Source organism: Lissotriton helveticus, chromosome 4_1, assembly GCF_964261635.1.
Source record: "Lissotriton helveticus chromosome 4_1, aLisHel1.1, whole genome shotgun sequence".
Classification (NCBI taxonomy): Eukaryota; Metazoa; Chordata; class Amphibia; order Caudata; family Salamandridae; genus Lissotriton; species Lissotriton helveticus.
The window spans coordinates 1,990,470,356-1,990,486,692 of record NC_136063.1 but is presented as its reverse complement, the minus strand read 5'-3'; positions in this window follow the sequence as shown (position 1 = coordinate 1,990,486,692).

Here is a 16,337-nt window from a genome sequence, read left to right as displayed (position 1 = left end):
TTGAAGTTTAACCATATATTGACGTTGCCAATGCTGCCTAGGCACTTCCTGGTATCTTCATGCGTGAGCATTTTGAACACAGGTTGCCCTTTCACTGGTGTCAGCTGCAGAAGATCTCCGAAAACAATGATGTGTTTGCCACCAAATAACACATCATACTCTGTTTTGAGAACTTCTTGCATTCTCAAAAGCACAAAGGAAAGCATGACATTGGAAACCATGCTTACTTCGTCAATGATAAGAAGTTTCATTTTCCTCAAGATTCTTGAAACTTCAAAACAAGCATCTCCAGATAGCTTGTGATATTGTAATTTGTTGTCATGCTCCACTGGCAGCATCAGTAAACGATGTAAAGTAATCCCTTTAATGTTATGTGCTGCCAGTCCAGTTGGAGCGATGACAACACAAGACAGCGATGACTCTGTCCTTTCCTGCAAATAACATGAAATTGCTTTAATAAGGAAACTTTTTCCAGTTCCCGCTTCTCCACTCACGTACAGTCGGACAGGCTTCAACGACGTACATGAGCACTCTTTCTTGTCATGACTTAATCCATGATCAATTTGCATGGTAACTTCGTCATATATTTTCCTCTGCTCAACGTTGAGTTGTCTTTCCAACTCTTCTAAGTTAACCGCATCCTCCTGAGCATGTGCCATGGCTCTTTCCACTTCATTCATAGCAGTGGCAGCTTCATTTTCGATAACAGGTCCTCCTAGTGGATCCTGACTCAATGAAGCAGAACTCTGACTGTCCTGAGAACTGTCTCTGGCAATCTCGGCTGCAATCATTGCTTCCTGCTCAATTTCTGCATTCAACATTTCTACATATTTGGGAAAAGCAGGACATTCTATGGTCTCCTTGGTGGCATTGAAAGAGTCTTCGTAACAGAGAAAATCTCCAAGCAGTTCCTCTTCTGCACGCCAAGGCTTGAAAAGTTGCAAAAGTGCTAAATAGAAAAACTCCTTTTTTTCAGGAGATTCGCCACTCAATTTTCGATGGTTTACCAAGTGGCATTTTCTTTGCTTGACCAGACATCCCTCACTTCCTATTACAGCATACACTCCTTTCTCAGTATCTTCTTTGATGTTCCTCTTGAATATGTAATTTTGAAGAACCTCATACAGACAAACATTCTCGAGGTGAATGCTTCAATTTGGATAATATGTATCCAACATGTTGGTCTTCAAAATGTCGGTACTGTTTGGCTCCTTTTCCGCCAAATACTCAATTTCCCACACAGGTTTGAGAACTCGATTACGCGTTGCAGCAAGACCAAGACTCGCCCAAACGATACTCCTGGACTTGGCATAGAGACTTGCTGAAGACAACCGGTCAGAACATTCGTACGCTCCAATTTCTCGATGCGACAACATCTTCAGACTGAAACTGTACAACTTCTTGCTGAGGCTCTTTTCATGGGAAATGTCCTCCCACATATCCTTCAATTCTGTCTTCTCTTTTTTGGTGATGTAAGACGTCACATACCGAGCCACAGCCATACAGTTATCAGCCACAAACTGTATATCCATGTTAGCATTCCACATGGACAAAATCACCGGGTTGTAGTCGTTGATGTACTTGGACTCTTCGTTCCTCTTCAAATTGTATGTGTTTTTAGGTGATATCTTCATCACATTATGTCGCAGCGAAGACATCAAACTGTTTACTCTTACTTTAGAAATCACCGGTCGTGGAAAGCCGAAACGACATTTGGTGTAGAACTTGTCCTTGTTTCGGAATTTACGACGACAGTACTTTCCACATCGATGGCTTTGGAAACGCAGAACTTTTTCTCTTTGGCTTTTCTTCTCCTTTGCGTTTGAAACAGCACACGTAGAATACTGTTGTATAAAACTCATCACTGAGTCTTCTGGATCCGTTCCAAATTTAGGTGCATCCTTGATCCACAGCAACATATGTATATGAGGAGCACCTCTTGCTTGGTACTCCTTTCTCCAGAAGAAATCCAACACCTCTCCAAGAGGTGGATTCTTCTTATTCATGATGAAAGACATCATAGCTTCAAATCTATGATTGAAGTACCTACATACATTGACTGGATCCAAAGAGCACAGTTCTCCGGGTGTCTTGAATTCGATGTTTTCTACGTTAGCATTTGCCTCTCGTAGAAATTCAAGTAAGTCTTCCCAGCCATACTCGGCACAGCTCAGAGTGAGGAACCATGTGGGAGTTCCTAAGTTCCTCAGCATACATTTTAAATCACCATGACGACGGTACCAGTACTCATTAGTACCACGCTGACACGCCATGAGATTAATCAGGTGAGAATCCAAAATACTGTCTTGGACATTGACTTTATCCATAAAGTCACTTGCCGAGATGTTTTGCATGTGTATACCACTTTTCAAGATGTGGTTCACTGCATATGACAGTCCAGACAGATCGCTTTCAAACAGGAGATGAAACAAATAAGGAATGCATTGTCGAAACCTAGCATCTCCTGCATACAATCGCAAAGTCCGGTATTCAGAAGAAGGAATTTGATGAGGTCGCTCATCATATCTTCCTCCCTGACCTGTTGGAAAAAGCTGTGGGAAACACCGAGCTTCCAAACTTTCCTCCCAAACACTAATGGGACTCCCTTTGGCTTGTTTCATTTGAAACAACTCAATAGCATTCCCCATGACTTCCTTGGAATGCAAAGGATGAACACTATAATGTTCATATATTTCTTCACTAGTAGAGGGTTCTACTTTCTCAATTTGACCAGCACACAAATCGCTATCCTCTTCCTCACTTACTTCCTCTTCTGCAACATATACATTCTTATAGTATTTATTATTTTTTTTCAAATACAATGTTGCCTTTTTAACTTTCCTAACATCCACTAAATCTTGCCATATTTTCTTATTCTTTGTCGGAACCCCATTAACTAAGATAACCAGAGGTTCCTCTTCCACTTTTTCTACTCCAATTGTGTTAATGTTTTTCTTCAAATCTAGAGGCAAATAAACAACTCTTCCCTTTAATCCTCTCTGTAAATCTGATGGAGGCAATTTCCCTGTCTTTGGCTCCATTCTTACAATAGCCTGAAAGGGATGGATACTTTGAATCAAAATAGATTCATAAGTATTTAAATCCTTCAATTCAGAAGGAATCTCAACCAATTCCAGATTATTATGAACTGCTCTAGCAGGCATCTGGTTTTGATTTAATTTGCAACAACAATAAGTACACACACGTTGATCCAATCCCAAATCAAAACAATTTTCTGCCATCAAGTATGTTGCGAAATCCTTCCATTCACTATTATTTTCCCTTTCACTTTTTGCATATAAATCCACTAACTTAGTCTGATTCTTATAATAAGTGCGTCGACAACACACACAAGTGAAATTTGGCCTCTCACTTGATTTGACCTGAAACGTCGCAATTTCCCTCTGGAAATTATCTGTACTGGAAACCTGTACACTATCTTCCACATTACCCGCTTCTTCTTGGTCAATTTCAACATTCTCCTCTTTACTTCCAAAGTAACAAAACTCAATTTCTTCACATATATTCTTCACATCTATTTCAGAACCATGCAAAAGAGCAGCGCATACTTGTTTAAGCATAATTGCTGGACTCTTAGCATAATACAACATTCTAACTAATTTCCTCACTTTATTATGATGCACTGCTAGCATCCTGAAATGATGAAAAACACTCTGGCATACTCTCCTGGAAAGACAAGCCAGTGAATGACCATGCAAACCTGTCACTTCTCTCACTCTGCAAGGATCTAATTCTTGCAACAACCTCATTTTCTGCTTCAAACTTTTCTTATTAAATGACCGTACAAAATCACAAAGCAAATTGATGGAATCCTGTCGCACACTGCAAATACTACTACACTTCCAGGTGTACACAGGACCCTTAGCACGTCTTCCTAAAACCTCATTACCTAACACTTCTTCTGCCTCTGTTGTCACAAGTTTTTCTTTTTCAACTGGACAACCATCTTTCACTTCATAAGCACGACCACTGGTGTAAACTGCATGCACCAAATCATTATCCTGGAAATAACTCTCCTCATTAAAAAATGCCTCACAGCTTGAACTATGCATCCATTCTCCAGAAAAAACTTCACAAAAATTACTACGATTAACTATTCTCTTCCATCTACTATTTCTTTTGAAATCATAAATTGCCTTGTTTAGCTTCCTAATTCTATTGATTATCAAAATAAATAACTTACGTTTAATTTCAAATGCCTGATCAATAACTTTCTCAACTTTTTTTTTTCTCCTATAAAAAACCACTTTCTGTTGACCTTTCTTAATATTTTTTAACAAATTGCCAATTATCCTGTTGCGGAACATTCGTTTACGAATGTCCCTAAACTGTTGTTTCCTTCTACTATCATGCACAGAGTTATCTCTTGCTCTAGCAGTAACATTTTTCATTGGCCTTTCCTTTCCGTTTGAATTGCTTCTCTTTTTCTGGACTGAAACATTTTCTGTAGTAATATTTTTTTTACTACAGATATTTCTTATGAATGTTTTTGTACTCTTACCCGGTGCTTTCTTGGTGACTTGACAAATCTTTTTGTTAGAGGACTGCTGCTTTTTTTCATTAACCTGCTGTCTTTGACGTTTTGCAGCCTTTCTCACTCTTTCTTTGGTTGGCATGCTGAAATCTTGAAATGATCTGCAGTTGAATCTGTGGTAAAATATAATAAAAAATGTTATTAACCACTATTACCCAACAGTAAATCAATAACAGTAATCAAAAACTTAAAACACTACTTGACATTTTTACATAGAAGATTTTTTAGTGCTTGGCAAATTTAGAATACAGAAATAGCAGAAAAGAAATGAAATTTATATTCATGTTACCTGTGCTATTTTATATGTGAATCTGATCTAATTTTATGAGCATATTTTAATATTTTATTGAAGACACTACACATAACCTGTTTTTGAAGGTGTCTTTATTTTTAAATTAAACGGTTTACATTTTTACTTTTTATTTATTATAAATTTTTAAAATAAATGTTTATAGTTCCATAGGCTCAAGCACGTCAGCTTCCCATCCTATGTCATATAATTCGGACAAATCTGCATCCTCATCACGTTCTTCTTCATCCTCAGGATTTAAATCATCCAAGGGATCAACATCCACTGATGTTTCAATTACGAGTTCAATGATGAGGTCAAAATCAACTGATTGCTGATTGTCGCTCATGTTGATGTTGTCTTTATCTTTAAAGAAAGATAACAACAATGAGATGTTGCAGAGTAAGAGACAAATCTCAGAAATTATAATAGTAAAATTGTTTAACAAGAGTAACATTTTGCAGCTATTATATAGCCATGTCCAACGATGCTGAGCAGGTGAAGCCTATGTCTAATTTTTCAGTGAACAGGACTCATCTCTTCTTAACCTTGGATAAGCCTCACCGACTCTGTGTCCCCTGCACATACTTAAATGTAAAGGGGCAGATTTATGTTAAATGGCACATCCCCAGGCATGCACCAGTTAACGTGCACCGCTGCTCTGCCACTCATGGTGTGCCGCATTTACAATCAGATAGGAGAAAGCTACGTCAAAACCCTGCGCCTGCTTGAAGCAGGCATAGGTCTTGACGCAACATTGTGGAGATGGGGCACCCCTGAGCCTTGCTGGAGCTGCATCACACTTGCGATACAACTCCAGCAATGCGCCACTTTTACGGCACAGATGCGTCACGCATCTGTGCCATTTTTGCCCCATGCTGCGCCGCATTGTAAATGCAGCACACCATGGGTGGCGGAACAGCAGCGCAGGATGACTGGCACATCCCTGGTGATGCGCCAGTCATCATAAATCTATCCCTAAGCTTCTTATCTTGTTAGAGATGAACCGCCATATGTATCATCAAACTATTTTGCATTTCATAAATAGCGAATTTTAAGGGATAAATAGCAATTCTTTACCATTCCTAATTTGCGATGAGCAAATTGCTAATTGCAAATTACCCATTCATTTCCATGGGCCAGGAGGCCCATAGGAATGAAGGTGCAATTTGCGATTAGCAATTAGCTCATCGCAAATTAGGAATTTTTCCAAAGGTGCAGGGGTGTCTCAAGAACACCCTGCTGCACCCCTGAAAAAGAAATTTGGGGGCATATGGCGCACATACATGCCCTAAGGGCATGTATGGGCGTCATATGGCACCTTTTGTTTTTTGGAAAAAAAGCTTTTTGAAAAGAATTCGCAAATTACCACCAACTAGAAGTTGGTGGTAGTTTGCAAATCCTTAATGGCATTTTTTGCATATTTTTTGTTTGATACATTGCATTTAAGGAATCGCAAAATTTGCAAATCCTTCAGTACAATCGCAAAATAAGGAATAGCAAATTTTGCTATTCCTTATTTTGCATCAAACTTGTTTGATACATACCATTTGTCTAATTAGCATTCGCAAAGGCCGAAATTCGCAGAATTTTGACCTTTGCGAATGCTAATTAGCTTGATACATATGGCCCCAAGTGAGGCCTGTCTTGCAACATGGTGCATCTTTTGCATCACTGCTGCATCGGTTTCATGTGGCACGTTTTTTTTTACACCATGACACATCTGCCTAAATGCATCAATTTGTAATTTTGTCTCCTCATAGCAAATCTTTTGCACCGCCGCTGCATCAGAAAAGTGACGCACAGTGGCGCAAAAGAGGCATACACCTATCATAAATCTGTCCCTAGCATTTTAAATGATTAATTCAGGATGATGATAAGGTGTGGCCTATCCAGAGGTTTGTTTAAGGTGAGGCCTACTCAGGATTGCAGATCAAAGTTACGCTTGATGAAGAATACAGAGGAGATAATACATGTAAAGGCCTACCAATGAAGTAAGTAATGTCCACTTTATTGCGCCAGTCATCATAAATGTATCCCTAAGCTTCTTATCTTGTTACAGATGAACCGCCATATGTATCATCAAACTATTTTGCATTTCCTAAATAGCGAATTTTAAGGAATAAATAGCGATTCTTTACCATTCCTAATTTGCAATGAACAAATTGCTAATTGCAAATTACTCATTCATTTCCATGGGCCAGGAGGCCCATAGGAATGAAGGTGCAATTTGCGATTAGCAATTAGCTCATCGCAAATTAGGAATTTTTCCAAGGGTGCATGGGTGTCTCAAGAACACCCTGCTGCACCCCCTGAAAAAGAAATTTGGGGGCATATGGCGCACATACATGCCCTAAGGGCATGTATGGGCGTCATATGTCACCTTTTGTTTTTTGGAAAAAAAGCTTTTTGAAAAGAATTCGCAAATTACCACCAACTAGAAGTTGGTGGTAATTTGCAAATCCTTAATGGCATTTTTTGCATATTTTTTGTTTGATACATTGCATTTAAGAAATCACAAAATTTGCAAATCCTTCAGTGCAATCGCAAAATAAAGAATAGCAAATTTTGCTATTCCTTATTTTGCATCAAACTTGTTTGATACATACCATTTGTCTAATTAGCATTCGCAAAGGCCGAAATTCACAGAACTTCGGCCTTTGCAAATGCTAATTAGCTTCATACATATGGCCCCAAGTGAGGCCTGTCTTGCAACATGGTGCATCTTTTGCATCACTGCTGCATCAGTTTCATGTGGCACGGTGTTTTTTACACCATGACACATCTGCCTAAATGCATCAATTTGTAATTTTGTCGCCTCATAGCAAATCTTTTGCACCGCCGCTGCATCACAAAAGTGACGCACAGTGGCGCAAAAGAGGCATACACCTATCATAAATCTGTCCCTAGCATTTTAAATGATTAATTCAGGATGACGATAAGGTGTGCCCTATCCAGAGGTTTGTTTAAGGTGAGGCCTACTCAGGATTGCAGATGAAAGTTACGCTTGATGAAGAATACAGAGGAGATAATACATGTAAAGCTCTACCAATGAAGTAAGTGATGTCCACTTCATTGCGCCAGTCATCATAAATGTATCCCTAAGCTTCTTATCTTGTTAGAGATGAACCGCCATATGTATCATCAAACTATTTTGCATTTCCAAAATAGCGAATTTTAAGGAATAAATAGCGATTCTTTACCATTCCTAATTTGCGATGAGCAAATTGCTAATTGCAAATTACCCATTCATTTCCATGGGCCAGGAGGCCCATAGGAATGAAGGTGCAATTTGCGATTAGCAATTAGCTCATCGCAAATTAGGAATTTTTCCAAAGGTGCAGGGGTGTCTCAAGAACACCCTGCTGCACCCCTGAAAAAGAAATTTGGGGGCATATGGCACACATAAATTTTAACAACATTCCTTTACCTCAAAAACGATTTTCAAGTCATAATTTGAAAACACTGCCCACGGGGAAATGACTTAAAATGTCCTTAAGACACATGAACGTGTTTTTTTAAAGCCTTTGCAAGTTTTTGGGTCACTTTTAACATGGCTATGTAACTCAAACAGTCAAAATCTAAATTTACCATGCACAGGTGGGACCATATTTACAAGGAATGTGCCCCACGGGGAAAGGTCTTTTAATGTAATATGGGAAAAATGACATCAGAGACACTGAAATGCCTTATAAAGAAGCATACACCATTATATCCTTGTCATAAATTTACAAACCATTCCTTTTCCCCAAAAACGATTTTCAAATCATAATTTGAAAACACTGCACATGGGGAAATGACTTAAAATGTCCTTAAGACACATGAAAGCGTTTTTTGATTGCCTTTCCAGCATGGTTGGGTCACTTTTAACATGGCTATGTAACACAAACATTCAAAATCTAAATTTGCCATGCACAGGTGGGAGCATATTTACAAGGAATGTGCCCCACGGGGAAAGGTCTTTTAATTTAATATGGGAAAAATGACATCAGAGACACTGAAATGCCTTATAAAGAAGCATACACCATTATGTCCTTGTCATAAATTTAAAAACCATTCCTTTTCCCCAAAAACGATTTTCAAATCATAATTTCAAAACACTGCACATGGAGAAATGACTTAAAATGTCCTTAAGACACATAAAAGCGTTTTTTGATTGTCTTTGCAGCATGTTTGTGTCACATTTAACATGGCTATGTAACGCAAACATTCAAAATCTAAATTTGCCATGCACAGGTGGGAGCATATTTACAAGCAATTTGCTCCACAGAGAAAGGTCTTACATTAAAATGGGAAAAATAACATCAGAGACACTCAATTGCCTTATAATGAAGCATACACCATTATGTCCTTGTCATAAATATTATAACCATTCATTTTCCTCAAAAACGATTTTCAAGTCATAATTTGAAAAGACTCCACAGCTCCTATGCACAATAACACCCTGTCAGTACTAATACTTCAAATTTTCTCCAATTACATTTTCTCAAAGAAACAAAATCTATTTGTAAAACACTTGAGACAAAGCAACATTTGAAGAACACAACTTTCTTCATAATTTTCTCCTTAAAGCACACTATTCTCTATCTAAATTAAAGAAATCTTTTCTCACCTTAGCAAATACTTTGAGTTTCAAAACAGTCTCAGAAACACACCAATTTGTCTTCAGCAGAGCAAAAGGTATGCACTCCAGAGTCTGCAGCTATCAAAAGCACAGAAATGCTGTAATTCTTCACACATATCTCTCATGTCACCCAATCAAAACTCTTCCCTCACTTTTTTTCAAATGAAAACCCTTCCCCCCTCTGCCCTTTCTGCCTTTTTTGCATGGCAACCACGTCTTGGAAGACCTCTGGTGTTTGCAAGTTCACACAACAATGTTGCAATTGAACTCTGAACTCCCAGTGCACCTCATATCCAGTGCATTCTTTCATTTAATGATTTTTTCTTGACCACTCAAAATACATCTTTCAAACAACTCATCCATGCACCCTAACTTTCTGTTTTCAGCAATCAAAATCCACCAATCACTGTTACTGCTTCATTAACACAGAAACTCCACAGTTTTTTTCATTTTAAACTCTTATTTTTTCAACTGCCATTTCATTGCCACACTTCATCTGACTGCAGGAGAACCTTCTCTCACCATGTTTTCTGTCTGGATTGTTGGACATAGTTACATCTATTGGGCTCAGAGGTATGCTGAGAACAGGAATTTACCTAACCTCAATTTACAAGATGTGGAAATTAAGTGGTTTGGCCACAGAGGATTAAAATGTCACCAATTGATGCCATTGGTGAAAACCTTTATGCATTTGCCAAAACCTGACCTGTTAATTGTGCACTGTGGAGGTAATGATTTGGGCACTTTGACTGGGGTAGGTCTGGAAATGCTTTTAAAGGACACCTTTGAGCAATTGATGGCACTTTTTCCTCAGACTGCCTTGGTATATTCAAATATATGCCAAAGACAGAAATGGAGGTGGTCAAACCAATTTTGTCCACAAATTGAGAAGTCGAGGAAGCATGTAAACAAATCTGTTTCAGCTTACATGAGAGACCATGGAATGGGCTCCCTGTACAACAATAACTTGCGTTACTACATGCAAGATATCTACAGAGGAGATGGAGTTCACTTCTCAGATGAGGGCAACAGAATTTTCATTCTGAATTTAAGACTGTGCATTGGTACCTACTTATAAGTACCTAAATGTACCATAAACCCAAAAGCTCTTCTCAGAGCTACCCTACATCTGATCACTCACAATTATTATTTTACTCTAACATTTTTCACAAATTTTCAACAAAGTACGCTCCCTGGGGCGCTACCCGGTACGCGAACCGGGAGCTAACCTCGCTAAATTTTTAAAAAAATGTTTTTTTTTCGCACATATGGGCCTCCTCAGCCACCCTCAGAAAACCTAGGGGGTCAAGATAAGTCTACCGTGCCCCCTTCTACCCATTCTGAACATTATTTGCCCTCCATCTTGTATCTTAATTCGACCGAAACACAAAATGGTGGACTCCCGTAACGCTTAAGGTTCGCGAACCGGGGCGCTCGCCAGTTCGCGTACCGGGTCGCTCCCTGGGAAGCGCACCATCAAAAAAGGTGGGAAAGTAGTTTACAGAAAAGCGACTGGAGACAATTTCACCAAATATAGATTAGCTCATACTACATACCAATGCCTACCATTTTCACAAATTTGATTGAAATTCCATTTAACCATTTAGCCTGTAGACCTCTCTAAATACCCTGAGGTAAATTACTTCACAAAACACATCTGAAGTGTTGGAATTGACAACCAATTAAAATGTTACTTTCATTTTCTACTTTTTTTACCTGACATTTGATTGGCTATGTACCTGAATATATATAAAGGAAGAGAGAGAAACACAGCCATTTTGACTACTACTTCCTGAACTACATTGCAAGATCATTTTCACTCACAACTTAAACTTGTTTTTAGAAGGTGAGATATTATTTTATAAATTTGAAAACATTTTCAGATAGTTATATACTATCCCTCTGTAAGAGTTAGACATTGAGAAAGGCTTCTTTATTATAATTATGGATTGATTTAGGTTTCTGTGGTATAATTATGAATTTACTTAGGCTTCTTCACAGGCACTTTTTAATAGTACTACTTCACGCCTGAAACCATACAGTGCCCATAGATTACTTCTCTGTTATAAACTCACAAGTACCTGTCTGAACTTAAACCCAACAGTGCCCTATCTCTACTGATATATTTATTTTTTATGCAAATTACAGCAATAAAATGGAAGGTGAGCAGAATGTTTCCTTCAAAATTGTTCTGGAGAACAACACAGAAAAAGATATTGAGGACAATGATGACTCAGATTTCATGGATGAATCACGGGACCATGAATTAGTTCAATGTGTAGAATCTGTGGATCATTTACTTCATTATGATGACGGTCAAATGTGGGAACTTATGTTCACTCAACAAGAGGATATATCGGACAGTCAAATGCTAGACGTTCTATTAAATTTTGAAAAACAATCCGAAAAATAAAATTGTATGTAATATTAAAAAATTGTTTGAGTCTTTAATCATTTTTATATGTAATTCATAAACTAGTTAAATGTTAGAAATGTTATTAAATTTTGAAACACAATCACAATAATAAATAATTGCTTAAAAAATTAAAAAATTAAAAAATAATCAACAAATCCAACAATCAATTAACATACAGTATTTGAAAAGTCTATCATTCTTTTTTCCTTATAGTACGCTGCCCAGAACGCTTCCCAGTTCGCGAACCGGGCGCTACCCACGCAAAAAAACAAAAAAATATTTATTTATTTTTTGCCCCGCGGGGCCCTTTTAAAGCCTCCACATTAAACCTAGGGGGTCAGGGAGGATCTACTATGCCCCCTTATGGTCATTTCCCCCTTTGTTTTGGCCTCCTCTTGTCTCTCAATTCTACCGAGAGACAAGATGGCGGCTGCTCCGGACTGTTTAGAATGTTGACAGACACCGGAGAGCCAATCAGCTTCGCTACGCGAAGTTCCGTTACGCGTAAAGTCCGCCAACCGAAGCGCTGCCCGGTCCGCTGTTACAGATATATATCTTTTTTTGAACGTTAATTTCTCAAAATCCACTGAAGCACATATATTGAGACCTAGCAAAGGCACATCGGGCTACCAGTCCCTACAATTTTGCCAAGTTTCGTGGAAATCCATTCAGCCGTTCGGGCTAAAAGTGAGGCCAACCGCCCTATGGAAAACTCAATGTTAAAAACACGTTTTGGGACCCCCCTTTTTTCTCGGCCCCCCCTTGACAAACCCCCCCCAAATTTCCAGGGGCTGCTCGGAAATAAAATGTTCCATTTTCCAGAAAATTTCAGCCAATTCCGTCCACAAACGCCAAAGTTATTAGACATAAAATTTTCAAAAATCCCATAGGGAAAAAATCCTAACTATATATACCTACTGGCGACCGCCAGTAGGTAATATATATATATATATATATATATCAATCCACAGTGCCACGCAAATAGACCTGGACCTTGGCAGGGCGGCCAGTGCTGCTGGTGCGAGGCTTCCAGGAAAACATAAACACTAATCCCCCTTTTCTCCTTTCAAAGAGGCACACCGGCTCTGGCTGGGTTGCAATAAATTCATTTATTTAAGTAAAATATCACGAAGGCAAGAGGCTTCCTTATCCCAACGTTTCTGCTTGTGAAAGCCTTGGTCACGGGAGGCAGTCTCTGTTTTTTGAATTGCACCCACGTGGTCTGCTTAAAACAGCGTGGGCCGTATTCTCTTTCAAAGTGCGCACTGGAAAACTTGAAGGCTTTAATAGAAAGAAACATTTGTATGCTCCAACTTTCTTATATTCATGCCCTTTCCATTGCGCAAAAATTAATGTCAGCTTCATTGCATAGTTCGAATAGTTATTTTTCACTCACATGATTTAAAGCAGCCCCAGCCTGCATTCTCGGATATACATCCTTCTGCTCCCAAACTTGCCACACGCCGAAAACAGGGGGCAAGCAGGTCAGGTTCAACCAGTAAATCAATCCACAGTGCCACGCAAATAGACCTGGACCTTGGCAGGGCGGCCAGTGCTGCTGGTGCGAGGCTTCCAGGAAAACATAAACACTAATCCCCCTTTTCTCCTTTCAAAGAGGCACACCGGCTCTGGCTGGGTTGCAATAAATTCATTTATTTAAGTAAAATATCACGAAGGCAAGAGGCTTCCTTATCCCAACGTTTCTGCTTGTGAAAGCCTTGGTCACGGGAGGCAGTCTCTGTTTTTTGAATTGCACCCACGTGGTCTGCTTAAAACAGCGTGGGCCGTATTCTCTTTCAAAGTGCGCACTGGAAAACTTGAAGGCTTTAATAGAAAGAAACATTTGTATGCTCCAACTTTCTTATATTCATGCCCTTTCCATTGCGCAAAAATTAATGTCAGCTTCATTGCATAGTTCGAATAGTTATTTTTCACTCACATGATTTAAAGCAGCCCCAGCCTGCATTCTCGGATATACATCCTTCTGCTCCCAAACTTGCCACACGCCGAAAACAGGGGGCAAGCAGGTCAGGTTCAACCAGTAAATCAATCCACAGTGCCACGCAAATAGACCTGGACCTTGGCAGGGCGGCCAGTGCTGCTGGTGCGAGGCTTCCAGGAAAACATAAACACTAATCCCCCTTTTCTCCTTTCAAAGAGGCACACCGGCTCTGGCTGGGTTGCAATAAATTCATTTATTTAAGTAAAATATCACGAAGGCAAGAGGCTTCCTTATCCCAACGTTTCTGCTTGTGAAAGCCTTGGTCACGGGAGGCAGTCTCTGTTTTTTGAATTGCACCCACGTGGTCTGCTTAAAACAGCGTGGGCCGTATTCTCTTTCAAAGTGCGCACTGGAAAACTTGAAGGCTTTAATAGAAAGAAACATTTGTATGCTCCAACTTTCTTATATTCATGCCCTTTCCATTGCGCAAAAATTAATGTCAGCTTCATTGCATAGTTCGAATAGTTATTTTTCACTCACATGATTTAAAGCAGCCCCAGCCTGCATTCTCGGATATACATCCTTCTGCTCCCAAACTTGCCACACGCCGAAAACAGGGGGCAAGCAGGTCAGGTTCAACCAGTAAATCAATCCACAGTGCCACGCAAATAGACCTGGACCTTGGCAGGGCGGCCAGTGCTGCTGGTGCGAGGCTTCCAGGAAAACATAAACACTAATCCCCCTTTTCTCCTTTCAAAGAGGCACACCGGCTCTGGCTGGGTTGCAATAAATTCATTTATTTAAGTAAAATATCACGAAGGCAAGAGGCTTCCTTATCCCAACGTTTCTGCTTGTGAAAGCCTTGGTCACGGGAGGCAGTCTCTGTTTTTTGAATTGCACCCACGTGGTCTGCTTAAAACAGCGTGGGCCGTATTCTCTTTCAAAGTGCGCACTGGAAAACTTGAAGGCTTTAATAGAAAGAAACATTTGTATGCTCCAACTTTCTTATATTCATGCCCTTTCCATTGCGCAAAAATTAATGTCAGCTTCATTGCATAGTTCGAATAGTTATTTTTCACTCACATGATTTAAAGCAGCCCCAGCCTGCATTCTCGGATATACATCCTTCTGCTCCCAAACTTGCCACACGCCGAAAACAGGGGGCAAGCAGGTCAGGTTCAACCAGTAAATCAATCCACAGTGCCACGCAAATAGACCTGGACCTTGGCAGGGCGGCCAGTGCTGCTGGTGCGAGGCTTCCAGGAAAACATAAACACTAATCCCCCTTTTCTCCTTTCAAAGAGGCACACCGGCTCTGGCTGGGTTGCAATAAATTCATTTATTTAAGTAAAATATCACGAAGGCAAGAGGCTTCCTTATCCCAACGTTTCTGCTTGTGAAAGCCTTGGTCACGGGAGGCAGTCTCTGGCACTGGAAAACTTGAAGGCTTTAATAGAAAGAAACATTTGTATGCTCCAACTTTCTTATATTCATGCCCTTTCCATTGCGCAAAAATTAATGTCAGCTTCATTGCATAGTTCGAATAGTTATTTTTCACTCACAACCCAGCCAGAGCCGGTGTGCCTCTTTGAAAGGAGAAAAGGGGGATTAGTGTTTATGTTTTCCTGGAAGCCTCGCACCAGCAGCACTGGCCGCCCTGCCAAGGTCCAGGTCTATTTGCGTGGCACTGTGGATTGATTTACTGGTTGAACCTGACCTGCTTGCCCCCTGTTTTCGGCGTGTGGCAAGTTTGGGAGCAGAAGGATGTATATCCGAGAATGCAGGCTGGGGCTGCTTTAAATCATGTGAGTGAAAAATAACTATTCGAACTATGCAATGAAGCTGACATAAATTTTTGCGCAATGGAAAGGGCATGAATATAAGAAAGTTGGAGCATACAAATGTTTCTTTCTATTAAAGCCTTCAAGTTTTCCAGTGCGCACTTTGAAAGAGAATACGGCCCACGCTGTTTTAAGCAGACCACGTGGGTGCAATTCAAAAAACAGAGACTGCCTCCCGTGACCAAGGCTTTCACAAGCAGAAACGTTGGGATAAGGAAGCCTCTTGCCTTCGTGATATTTTACTTAAATAAATGAATTTATTGCAACCCAGCCAGAGCCGGTGTGCCTCTTTGAAAGGAGAAAAGGGGGATTAGTGTTTATGTTTTCCTGGAAGCCTCGCACCAGCAGCACTGGCCGCCCTGCCAAGGTCCAGGTCTATTTGCGTGGCACTGTGGATTGATTTACTGGTTGAACCTGACCTGCTTGCCCCCTGTTTTCGGCGTGTGGCAAGTTTGGGAGCAGAAGGATGTATATCCGAGAATGCAGGCTGGGGCTGCTTTAAATCATGTGAGTGAAAAATAACTATTCGAACTATGCAATGAAGCTGACATAAATTTTTGCGCAATGGAAAGGGCATGAATATAAGAAAGTTGGAGCATACAAATGTTTCTTTCTATTAAAGCCTTCAAGTTTTCCAGTGCGCACTTTGAAAGAGAATACGGCCCACGCT